General features: G+C 45.0%; 1 protein-coding gene across 5 annotated transcripts in view; it reads right to left on the reverse strand.

Moving 5' to 3' along the window:
• Nucleotides 1–12,765, reverse strand: part of LOC143940222 (retinol dehydrogenase 12-like) — a 90,466-nt gene that overhangs the window by 47,535 nt on the left and 30,166 nt on the right. The window contains exon 1 of one of the 5 annotated variants that reach the window (XM_077461395.1): nt 782–932. The exons of 1 other annotated variant lie outside the window; for it this stretch is intronic. The gene's annotated coding sequence lies outside the window, so the exon portion shown is untranslated. Of the gene's footprint in view, nt 1–736; nt 933–12,765 lie in introns of those variants that run through there. 3 more of the 5 variants (XM_077461386.1, XM_077461392.1, XM_077461388.1) reach the window with 3 other exon arrangements.

Genomic DNA, 12,765 nt, shown 5'->3' on the forward strand with positions numbered 1-12,765 from the left:
AGTGAGGCTGCATTGATGGGTGCTGGTGAGGCTGAATTCGATGGGCACTGGTGAGGCTGCCTTAATGGGTGCTGGTGAGGCTGCATTTGACGGGCGCTGGTGAGGCTGCATTTGATGGACCCCTCATTAAAAAAGTGGGGCATACATGGGCAGGGCAAAGGGGGTGGAGCTGGGGCTTCGTTAACGGATGCTGGTAGGCTGCATTGATGGGCGCTGGTGAGGCTGAATTTGATAGGCGCTGGTGAGGCTGCTTTGATGGGTGCCGGTGAGGCTGCATTTGATGGACCCTTCATTAAAAAAGTGTAGCATACATGGGCAGGGCAAAGGGGGTGGACTCAATGGGGGCTGCAAAATTAGGTTTTGCCTAGGGTGTCCAACTGTAATGAGAAGTGCTGAATTTTGATTGCAGGAACCCCAAGTATTGCTGCAATAAAAAGATGTAGATGTAAACGACATTACCATGGTAAAGCTTATATGTAGGTTTCCATACAAGTAATGTACAGTATTAGTTGTGTAGCCGTTATATACACAGAGAAGGGGGGGTACTAGAACTGGAGCAGCTGTTCGTAGTAACCAATCAGCTTGTTCAGTTAAGCTTTGGAAATGAAAGCTAGAAGATGATTGGTTGTCATGGGCAGCTGCTCCAGATTCTGTCAGCTCCAGTCCTAGTAAACCCCCTCCTCAGTAAAACTAGTGTTGACAAAAGTGGAGTTGCCCTAATGCATACAACACTGACTGGAAGAAAAGATCACACAGCTGATCCGCTCATGCTGTCAGTCACCTCCACCTCCTCAGTGTATAGAATCAGGGATCCCCGGCTCTGTCTCCCTCCTCCGCCCGCTCTGTGCTGTCACTGAGCACACCGACACCATATCCTATCCATGGACCGCAATCACACACTCCACTTCCGCTTCCTCATACTTCCTATAGGGCGCCCTGAGCTCCGCTTCCATCACGCGACTGTGCTCCCAGCGGTGCACTAGGATTGATATAGAGCGCCGAAAAATGTCACCGGCAGCGGCCATTTTCCTGGAGTTCAAGTAGTGACAGTCTACAGACACATGGAGGATAAACCGAGAGCAAGCCAAACCCATTGCCATTGAATGAAAGGGGCCTGCTGTGAACTGCTGTCCAGCTTTAGACAGATACAGACAGCAGCTAATCAGGCCCTGGATTGAAGGAGCTGACGGTGTCCGTGCTTTACAAAGCTGATAGAATGCAACTTCCCCATAACTGCCAATGTGGTAAAAAAATGTATAGGGACACATTTTTGGATGTAAGCGGGGTCTTATTATAATCAGGGGTGGGGCATGCATTTGTAGGCGTGACATGGCAAAAAGTGAGTGTGGTTTATGTGAAATTGTGGGAGTTGCTTATATGGGTGTGGTTCAAATGGGGGTGGGGTTAGAGTCTAAGATGTATGAGCAATGGAGAAAGAAAGGGCAAAAGAGGGAGAGAGAAGGAAGGAAAGAGGGATGGAGGGACAGCAGGCCCAGATCCTACACCATAATAGAAATGTGTATTCCATTTTTTAACAAATCAGTCGATAAACGTACTCCAAATACCTGGTGTTAGCGCTTCAATCATCCCAGCACCATGGTTGTTGTGGTGTCAGGATGATTGAAGCGCATCATTACTATTATTACATTGTAATATAGAATGAAATCATTCAACTCACCATAATCCAGAAACAGTGGGACCCCGAGCATGTCACCTGCCATGTCACCTGCCATCAGGTGCCTCCAGCAGAGTCCCTCCTTGCATCAGGTGCCCCCAGCAAAGTCTGTCCTTACATCAGGTGTCCCCAGCGGAGTGCCTCCTACATCAGGTGTCCCCAGCGGAGTGCCTCTTAAATCAGTGTGCCCAGCAGAGTGCTTCTTAAATCAGTGTCCCCAGCGGAGTGCCTCTTAAATCAGTGCCCCCAGCGGAGTGCCTCTTAAATCGGTGTCCCCAGCAGAATGCCTCTTAAATCGGTGTCCCCAGCAGAGTGCCTCTTAAATCAGTGTCCCCAGCGGAGTGCCTCTTAAATCAGTGCCCCCAGCAGAGTGCCTCTTAAATCAGTGCCCCCAGCAGAGTGCCTCTTAAATCAGTGTTCCCAGCAGAGTGCCTCTTAAATCAGTGTCCCCAGCAGAATGCCTCTTAAATCAGTGCCCCCAGCGGAGTGCCTCTTAAATCGGTGCCCCCAGTGGAGTGTTGGCTGCAACATCCCGAATCGGGACTGTTGGCAACTATGCTTACCCTGTTTCATAAGCAGAAAAAAAAGTGATGTCTACCAAGAATGTAGCATTCACAGCGCAACATTTGCATGGAGAGCAGAAAGACACGTATTAGGGTTTCACCTGGACAGTTTGGGTTTTGAATCATGCGTCCGGGTTTCAGATTGTCTGAGACCCAGACATAAGTTTGCCACCTTTTCTTCAGGCTAAACCTGAACACTTTAGTGGCGCACAGCAATTTTTTTTTTAAAGGGGCAACACTGTTAGTGCAAAGGGGAACTCTGATGCAAGGGAGTTTCTGCTCACCAAACCTCCCACTTACATCGGAGTTCCCATCATTCCCCCTTAAATTGGGGTTCCCAAAGCCCCTCTTACATCCTAGTCCACAGGGCACTCCTTTACATCTGAGTCCCCGTTACCTTGAATGAATGAATGAATGAAATACTTATATAGCGCACAATGCGAACTGAATCGCCTCTAGGCGCTGTGGCGAGCTTTGATCATCTGCTAAAAGAGGAAGGTCTTGAGTTTTTTCCTAAAAGCCAGGTGATTTTCTTCCAGGCGGATGTTGATTGGTAGAGCATTCCATAGCCGAGGCCCTTGGACAGCGAATCTCCGATCCCCCTTGGATTTATACCGGGCTTTGGGCACGAGGAGGAGGTTTTTGTTGGCTGATCGAAGACTGCGGTTTGGTGTGTAATGATTTATTTTCTCCATTAGGTATTGCGGAGCTTCTCTATGCACGCATTTGTGGGTGAGGCAAAGGGTCTTGAACGTGATCCGATTTTTTACGGTTAGCCAATGTAAGCTCCTCAGTGAAGGAGAAATGGATTCCCAGGGTTTTTTTCCTGTTATCAGCCTTGCCGCTGTGTTTTGGATCAGTTGTAATCGCGCAAGTTGATATTGTGGTAATCCTATGTAAAGCGAGTTTGCGTAGTCCAGTCGTGAATTAATGATTGTTCCAACTACCACTGCTTTGTCATTCTTTGGGATAAAAGGGATGAGTCTGCGAAGCATGCGCAGCAGATGGTGAGATCGACTGACTACTGTTCCTATTTGTGCATCCATTGACATTTGTGCGTCTAAAATAACCCCGAGACTCTTCGCTTTGGTCTTTGGGGAGATAGTCTGCCCAAAGACGGTTGGTGGAGACCAGGAGGTTTTGGTTGCGGGCTTATGATTTTGGTGTAAGATAAGAAGCTCTGTCTTTGATTGGTTCAGCTGGAGGGAGTTGGTGGTCATCCAGTCCTCTATTGATTTGAGGCAGTTTTCAAGTTGTTGTTGGTGATCTTTTTTTCCATTGATCCGGAAATAAAGTTGCGTGTCGTCAGCGTAAGAGTGGAAGCAGAGATCTGAGCATCTGATGATTTGAAGGAGTGGGCGAATGTAAATGTTGAAGAGAACGGGTGACAACGGAGAGCCTTGAGGGACTCCGCAGGTGACTGCCCGAGTTTCGGAGAGGAATTTTCCTAGTTTCACTGTCTGTGACCGATTTCCTAGGAAGGACGCGAACCAATGGAGATCTATGTCTTGGACTCCGGCTACTTCTGTGAGGCGGACGAGTAGAGTATTGTGATCTACTGTATCAAACGCTGCACTTAGGTCTAGCAGTACGAGGAGACACGGCTCTCCGTCATCTGCCGCTTCGAGGGCGTCATCCCAAATCTTGAGGAGAGCTGTTTCTGTTCCATGACCCGGGCGGAAGCCTGATTGCAGCGGGTCCAGGAGTTTGTGAGTATCCAGGTGAAGTTGTAGCTGATGTACTACAGCTTTCTCCATGATCTTAGAAATGGTGTTGAGGCTTGTAATTGGCCTACGGTTGTTTGGATCCTGAGGGTCCAGGTTTGGTTTCTTGAGTAGAGGTTTGACGATGCCTTGTTTGAGGATGCTGGGAACAATCTCTTCGTGGAATGATCGGTTTATGAGGTGAGTTATGGTTGGAGCCACGATGTCGGAGCATTCTTTCAGTAGTTTTGTGGGGATGATGTCAATAGGTGAGGTACTGTCACGCAGTTTATTAATGATGTTTTTTGCGGTGTCTACGGTAATTGGGGATAGTGAAAATTTTGGCGGTTGCGGTATGTTGGTGCGGACATCCTCTTTATGTATTTGCTGGCTGAGGTTGGATGTTTTCTTCTGACAAATTGTTTCCCTGATGGTTTTGACTTTATCGATGAAAAAATCCTACAGTTTGTCACAGTAATCCTGGGATTCGCTTTCTGGGGGTTCTAGGCACACCGGATTCATTGATTGATTAACCAGTTTAAACAGTTCCCGTGGTTGGTTTGCGGCCGTTAAGATTGTATATGAGAAGTGGTCCTTTTTGGCTTTGAAGATTGCTTTCCGATAATTCTCTGTCAGACCTTTGTAGTTAAATAGGTTTTCCTCAGTGGGATTTCTTCTCCATGTTCTTTCCGCTCTTCTGCGTTCTTGCTTTAGTACGGAGAGGGAGCTATTAAACCATCCAGCATTTTTCTTCCTGATGAGAGCCCTGCGTTTTGGTGCTACCGAGTCTGCTGATTGCAGTAATGCCTTGTTCAGGGAGTTGAGTGTTTCCTCCGTAGAGTGGTTTAAGGTTATTGTAGATATTTTTTTGGACAGAGTGGTTTTGAAGGCTTCGGAGTACAGTTTTTTATGCGATCTGGTCCAGTGCGTTGTTACAGGTTTCCGTTTTGCGTTGATGATGTTGGTAGTGATTTTGAATTTGATGGCGTGGTGATCCGTCCATGGCAGAGTTATGTTGTCGAGTATGTTGACGTCGATGTTCTGTTTGAAAATGAGGTCCAGGGTGTGTCCTGACCCATGTGTGGGAGTCTTTATCAGTTGCTGTAGACCCAGTTCTTCTAGTTGATTGATGCAGGCAGTCGCGATGGGGTCTTTAGGCTCGTTTGCCCAAAGGTTGAAATCTCCGAGTGCCAGGAAATTTTTGAATTTTAGGGTGTGCATTGCAAAGGATTCCGTGAGGGGTGAAAGAAGATTGGACTTTGGTCCCGGTGGTCTGTAGCACAGTAGTATATGAGTGGTGTCATGGGGTGTTGGTTGAAAATGTAGCGTCAGGGTTTCCATAAAAGACACTGGGTTCTGAGATGATGGTTTAGTGAGATCCAGGTGACCTTTAAAGATCACTGCTAGGCCTCCTCCTTTTTTCCCTATCCGGTGTTCGGTTAGGATCCTGTAGTTTTCCGGCACCAATTCGGTGAGGATGGTGTTGCAGTCAGAGGTTAACCAGCTTTCGGTGATGAAGAGGCAGTCTACATTGTTCTCGATGATGAAGTCGTGTACTTCCAGTCTATGTTTGACTGCAGACCTGGCGTTAATCAAGGCGCAATCTAATTGTAGTGGTCGAGTAGATGTCTTCCTGTGGTTGGGAGCTGCTTGTCGTCCGGTTTTTAATAGTTGTTCTCTTTGAAGTATTTTTTGTATGGAAGATGGCAATGTGGTGTTGATGTTCCTTAGTCTGTGCAGAACTTCAGCTGAGTATTTGAAGTAGCACATGGTTTGTGGATGCTGTTGATGGTACTATGGGCCTAAGATTATGATCCTGATCAGGGTATTGATCCTGAGGTGGGGCTAGGTATCAGACTTGCCGTCGTGCACCTTAGTGTACTAACTCACTTGGAGGCAGGAAAGAGAAGAGAGGGAGAGTGGAGGCTCAGTCATCGACACCTTTCATCCACAATGTATCTGCTGGTTGCTGAGCTTCAAACTTCCAGCCCACACATCTCCTTTGTGAGGCACTAAACGCCGGTGATTGGTGTGTGGATGGGAAGGTGCGGGAGAAGGAGGAGCAGATCAAGCCTTCTCTCCTGTTTATCTATGAGGGTGGAGCCCATGTGCACACCTATGCACTCGGTGGTTGTGGTACTTGGTTACTTGGGGAGCAGCAGTCCATTCTGAATATTGTGTCTGGGTTTCAGGTGGTTTGAAACCTGGACTCACAATTCAAAACCCAGACTGTCCAGATGAATCCCGGACAGGTGGCAAGCCTACCCAGACACATTATTCAGCTTCCCAGCAGGATTGCTGGCTGCAGTTGTGTAAGCCGGAAGTGTCTGTTACACTCTCTCTCACACTGCCCAAAGCCAGCACTCACAGTCCCCCCTCCCCCACACACAAAGACAGGAGAGGAGAGGGGGCTCAATCTGCTCCTCTTTCCCCCACCCCTACCCCTCTTTGTCTGCCCACACTCCAATCCCCGGCACTGTGCATCAGAAATGCAAAGTTGGGGCAGGAAATTTGAAGCCCGGCAGCAATAGCTCCATCTGGATTAGAGGTGCTGACTGCCAAGGGGTGCGTGAGCTCACCATCCATCCCTGTCTGTGACTGAAGTCTCCCCCCCTTCTCTCTCCTGCTTCTGAGTGAGTACACTAAGGTAAATCAGGGTTCTCAGAGCACTCATTACATCAGAGTTCCCCTTTAACCACTTGGCGCCCAAGCTACGTCATATGACGTCGGGCTTTGTGGTGTTATATCTGAATGATGCCTGAGGCTACAGACATCATTCAGATATCAGCATTTTCAGACGGCGATTCCCTGCACCATAAGAATGATCATAGCGGTTGTTCCACCGCTTGATTGTTCTTACGGGCGGCGGGAGGGGATGCCCCCCCCTCCCGCCGCCCTCCGGTGCTTCTACCGACTCACCGCTTCCATCGGCGAGTCGGTCACAGGATCGGCCGGCCCTCAGAGATTTCCGGAGTCTCTGTGATCGTTCGGAGGCCAGGCGCTATGTTATGACGTCACACCCGGCCTCTGCATTCAAAATAATGGCGCCACCTTGGCTGGGAAGCCGTGATCGTTTTTTTGTTTGTTTTGTTTTTTGTTTTGTTTTTTTATTTTAGGCTTCCCAGCCTAGAGGTGAGATGTGGGGTCTTATTGACCCCATATCTCATTGTAAATAGGTCCGATCATGCCATATTCCTATTACAAGGGATGTTTACATTCCTTGTAATAGGAATAAAAGTAATCAATTTTTTTTAAAGTGTCAAAGGAAAAAAATAAAAGTAAAATTAACAGAAACAAAAAAAAAATAAAAATGAAAGCGCCCCTGTCCCCATGAGCTTGAACGCAGAAGCAAACGCACACGTAAGTCCTGCCCACATACGAAAACGGTGTTCAAACCACACATGTGAGGTATCGCCGTGAACGTTAGAGCGAGAGCAATAATTCTAGCCCCAGATCTTCTCTGTAACTCAAAACATGTAACCAGTAAAAAAATTTAAAGCGTCGCCTATGGTGATTTTTAAATACCAAAGTTTGGCATCATTCCACGAGCGTGTGCAATATTGAAGCATGACATGTTGGGTATCTATTTACTCAGCGTATCTTCATCTTTCACATTATGCAAAAAAATTCGGCTAACTTTACTGGGTTTTTTTTTAAAGCATGAAACTCTCTGAAAAAAACGTGTTCGAAAAACGACCGCCATTGTATTGTCTAGGGTCTTTGCTAAAAAAACATATATAATGTTTGGGGGTTCTATGTAATTTTCTAGCAAAAAAATTATGAATTTTACATGTAGGAGAGAAATGTCAGAATTGGCCTGGATGCAAAGTGGTTAAACCAGAGGCCGCAGTATTCCCACTTACATCAGAGTCCTCTCCACACATCAGATCTCTCAGTGTTCCTCCTTAAATCAGGGTTCCCAGAGTTCTTTCTTACATCAGTGTCTGCAGTGTCCTCCCCTTACAGTATAAGGGAACTCTGCAAGTTCATGTGTAAAAGGGGAACTCTGCAGATTCAGATTTAAGGCCTGGTTCACACCTATGCATTTTATAGTGCATTTTCAGTTTTGCAGAAACACACTATAGTCCATTTAACATGGATGTAGTTCACATCTGTGCATTTTATGGAAAGGGCCAGGGATTTTTTTTTCTGTTTTTTGGTTCCATAGACTTCAATGGATCAAAAAATGTGTATTGAAAAATGCAAAATACACCTGGAATATGCAAACTGCAACCTGCATAGGTGCCTAAAAGGGGAACTCAGCAGATTCAGATGTAAAAGGGTAATTCTGTGGACTCTGATGTAAAGGGGGACTCTTGTGATTAACTTCATATGATTAGAAATGTTATTTAATTGCAAATTATTTGTATAGTGTATACTATAAAAAAAAAAATTGCAGTACGCTGCTGAAGTTTGGGTTTGACTTGAAGAAAAGGTGGTGACCCTAACTTTTCTCCTAACTTCCTGGAGCCTGCAATGGATCTATGGCACGGCAGAGGAGCCACACTTGTGCTGGCCTGCTTTCTTATTTCTATGCGTTCATGCATTTCAAAACTAGTGATGAGCTCATATGCATTCAGACACAGGTCCGAACCTGCCTGAGTTAACCTCTGGACAGCTGTCAAGCTAACAGACAATTTTATGAGGCGCCCTGCAGCCACACATATGCAAGGGGCATGTATATGTGCAGCTACAGGACAGATAATGCCTGTGCTGCCTGTGATTGGCTGTTGGGCATGAAAGCTTCCTAGCAGGCAGCTTAGGCAGGATTTGAGTAGTGTTCAAACCCACCTGAGCTCATTGCTGCCATCAACCATGCATTGCTTTTAGCTGAATAAAATATATGGTATACTTTTTTCCACCACAAACCAGCACATATTAGAGCAATACACCAATGTGAAATGCTTCCATTAACATAATTTCGATTTCACAGGGGCCTTGCATTGACATGTGTTAAAAAAAAAAAAAAGAATTCCAATGCACTAGTGTGAGTGGACCCTTTTACTGTATTTTGTGTACTCGGGAGGTGATCAGTACAACCTTGGACATGGAAAGGGACACACACACACAGATAAATATATCCAGTTTTCTATTAGGCTACTTTCACACTGAGGCAGTTTTCAGACATTTTAGTGCTAAAAATAGTGCCTGTAATGCCACGTACATACTACTGGACTTTCCTGCAGACTAGATCCGACGGTCTTACCAACAGACTTTTGGCGGAGTTCCGACGGACTTCCGAATAAACAGACTTGCCCACACACCAAGTCCGTTTGAAAGTCCGTTCATTTTGAACGTGATGACGTAAGACGGGACTAAAAAAGGAAGTTCAATAGCCAGTAGCCAATAGCTTCCCTTGCGTCTTATTTTGTCCATTGGACCAGCATAAAAACAAACAGTTTTCCTGATAGGAATTGAGTCAGTCGGACAGATTTGAAACATGTTCTATTTCTAGGTCCGTCTGATTTTTTAAATGAAAAACGATCAGATTAGCCCACACACGATCGGAATTTCCGACAGACTGATTCCGTCGGACCTAGTCTGCAGGAAAGTCCGGTCATGTATATGTGGCATCAAGTGCCTAAAAACTGCTTCTCATGTTATTGGGAGAACCGTACATATGGCTGTCTGCGGTGGGCCTGCAGAGTACAGCTCTTCCCATAGGAATAGAGCCATAGAGCACACATGCAGAATAAAGAGGACCCAGCAAAGATATTTTGTGAAGATCGCAAAAACACAGGCAGAGATAAGTATTGGTACAAAAAAATGGCAATCACCCCATCCTATAACTAGCCTTTGCAGCAAGGAGCACATGGAAGAGCAACACACATCAAAAACAAACAAAAATTCCCAGCTCACTAACCAGCTTGTCTGCAACAAAACCAAATTGACCCTGTCTAACAGTTCACATTAAAAAAAGGGGTTTAAAAACATTGAAAACATATGTGTAAGCTACAGTGACCACATCAAGGCACCCCAGTGTACTGTGGTCCAAACTGTATAATTCTGAGAGTCTCCCAGGTTGGAGCACATATATAGCAATGGATAGATTAAATGTAGGTTTGCCTGAAGGGAGCCCACTCTTCCTTAGAGATAAGAATCAGACAAGTTGAGCTGCCCTTGGGGGGTGGGGCCATGCCTTAAGGGATGACCTGCACTGATAGTACGAAAGATAAATAAAGGCGAATATGTACAACTGGTAGGACTGCCAATAACCACTACAAATGGGATGAGACAGGGGTGCCCCCTATCCCCCCTCTTTTTTGCCCTATCACTTGAAACTTTCTTATGTAAGATTCAGTTAAAGTGGACCTCTGCCCTGAAGTAGAAGTTCCGCTCATCTGATCCCTCCCCCCCTCCGGTGCCACAATTGGCACCTTTCAGGGGGGAGGGGGTGCAAATACCTGGATAATCCAGGTATCTGCACCCACTTCCGGGACAAGCTAGCCGCAGCTAGCTAGCTGCAGTTGTCCTGCCCCCCCGTTGTGTTCTGGGAAACACACAGTTCCCAGGACACAGCGGGGACCAGTGGAGACACGCAGCGCGACTCGATCCCTAACAGAGGATGGCGACAGGGGCAGCGGAGAGATGAGAAATTGCTCGTCATCTGCCGCCGACATCGCTGGACCCTGGGAAGGGTAAGTGTCAATTTATTAAAAGTCAGCATCTGCAATATTTGTAGCTGCTGGCTTTTAATATTTGGTGCAGCTCCTCTTTAAATCTAGATATCACCAGCCTGGATGTTGGAGGTGTTCAACACAAGGTATCAGCGTACGTTGAAGATATACTCTTCTCCTTGACCAACCCGTCGGTGTCCCAGCCGAACCTTTCACGTGAGTTTGAACTGTATGGATCACTGTCCAATCTGAAAATCAACTTTGACAAATCTGAAGCAATAGGAGCAGAGATTCCTCCACAACTTCTCAGAAATTAGAAATTGAACTTCAAATTTGGATTGATAGACTCTGCCTTGAAGTATCTGGGCACGCGTATGTCCCCTTCAAATTGTTCCGTACTTTTGATCTTAATTTTCCTTCACTCTTTCGTAAGACCTTCTTGGAGACTTGGCATCATGGCATACATTTGTGGTTTAGGGCCTACGACGCAAATAGGTCCACACCTATTTGATCATGCCTCCCTCTCTTCTCGAGACTCTCCATTATTCCTAGTATCTCCATGCTTGTGTACACAACTCCGGTCTCCACCAGGTGTCTCACTTTTTAAAAAAACTGACACCTTGGCCTACCATTCCCTCCTTAACGGATCCTTCAGGTTAATTTTGCTTAAACTTTCGGAGGGCTCTTCAATTACACCACTTCTTACATTCCTCACTGGCCCCATGGAGCTTCAGTCGGCATCTAACTAACTACCTTTGAGGAATATTGCTCAAATGTGGGGGTTTTACCCTACGTTCTTTCTAAAATGTACAATCTATAGATCAACCCTCCTGAAGACCATAGTTTATCCTGTATAACAAAATGAGAAACTGATCTGGATCTGGTACTTTTACATATGACCAATGGAATTACATAATCAGATTTTACTTTAAATCCTCAATTTGCACGAGGATTCAAGAAACCAATTTTAAATTGCTGACGCAATGGTATCATACACCGTCTTGCTTACATAAATTCTTCCCAAACACTACCAACTGCTGTTGGAGATGCCAGGAGGGACAGGCAATGCTATTTCATATTTCTGGTTGTTCTCCAATCTTGATTCTTTTTGAGGTTTGGAGGATTGTTCAGAAATGCACTGATTACGAGATCCCTGATGATCTGGCCTTTTTTTTTTTACTACATGTTTCAGCTATAGCAACTAAAATTTACAAACGATCAATCATACACCACCTTTTGAATGCCGCCAAGTCCTGTATTCCCTTTAATTGGAAATGTCCACACCCACAGACCATTGGCCTCTGGCTTAATAAGGTAGAAGAAATAAACAAGATGGAGGACTTGGTCCTCACAGCACAGCAAAAACCTAAAAAAAATTCTAAAACTTGGATGTTATGGAATATGGAAAACAGAGGAACGCCGCGCTTAAAAAAGAAATTAAACAGGAAACTAAAGAAAGGAGCAGCAACCCAAATGTTATACTACATTTGGCATAAGAGAAAAAAAGAGTGGGTTGCGCTACAAAAAATAATAACTAAACTAAAAAAAATATACCCATGTGAAACAACAAAGTTTGAACTTAGTGGTGTGTTTGTCGCATGCCAGAAAAGGATTAGAATGCGACAAAAAAAGACTATCTAATAAAGATAGAAAATACTAAATCAGTGAAAATAGCAGATACCTCTTAGTGTGGTTATACACAGAATACCCTTAATAGGAGTGAATAATCAAATAAATGTGGGATAATGCAAGCAAACCTCTGCTGATAAAACCCAAACGTGTAAAAAGAATATATTACACCAATGATACCTAAAGATTGGAATCGTATTGGGTATCAAAAAATATATGTGGTGAAAATAAAAATTACATTAAGTAATATTCATATAAGGTGAACCTGCAAAAAAAACAGTATAACATCCAAAAATCTGTTGTCTTAAAACAATAATGAAATAATGTGACATCCAATGGTCCGTTAACTCATAACATTAGTGAAACATGAATATGGAAATTGTTTGAGAACATAATGAGAATGGAACAATGTTCAAAGAGTCCATATACAGTCTCTATTTGCAAGGTTTCCCACAGTGAAGTAGTGACAGTAGAGATATCCAACACGAACGTGACTTGTGCTCAGCCTCCACCAATGATATTATTGCCGCTTACCAGAAACTAATGGTTCCTTATTACAGAGAACCATATAAAGCAGT

The sequence above is a fragment of the Lithobates pipiens genome, unplaced genomic scaffold, assembly GCF_037356315.1.
Source record: "Lithobates pipiens isolate NorthernLeopardFrog02 unplaced genomic scaffold, aLitPip1_a1.2 Scaffold_3, whole genome shotgun sequence".
Classification (NCBI taxonomy): Eukaryota; Metazoa; Chordata; class Amphibia; order Anura; family Ranidae; genus Lithobates; species Lithobates pipiens.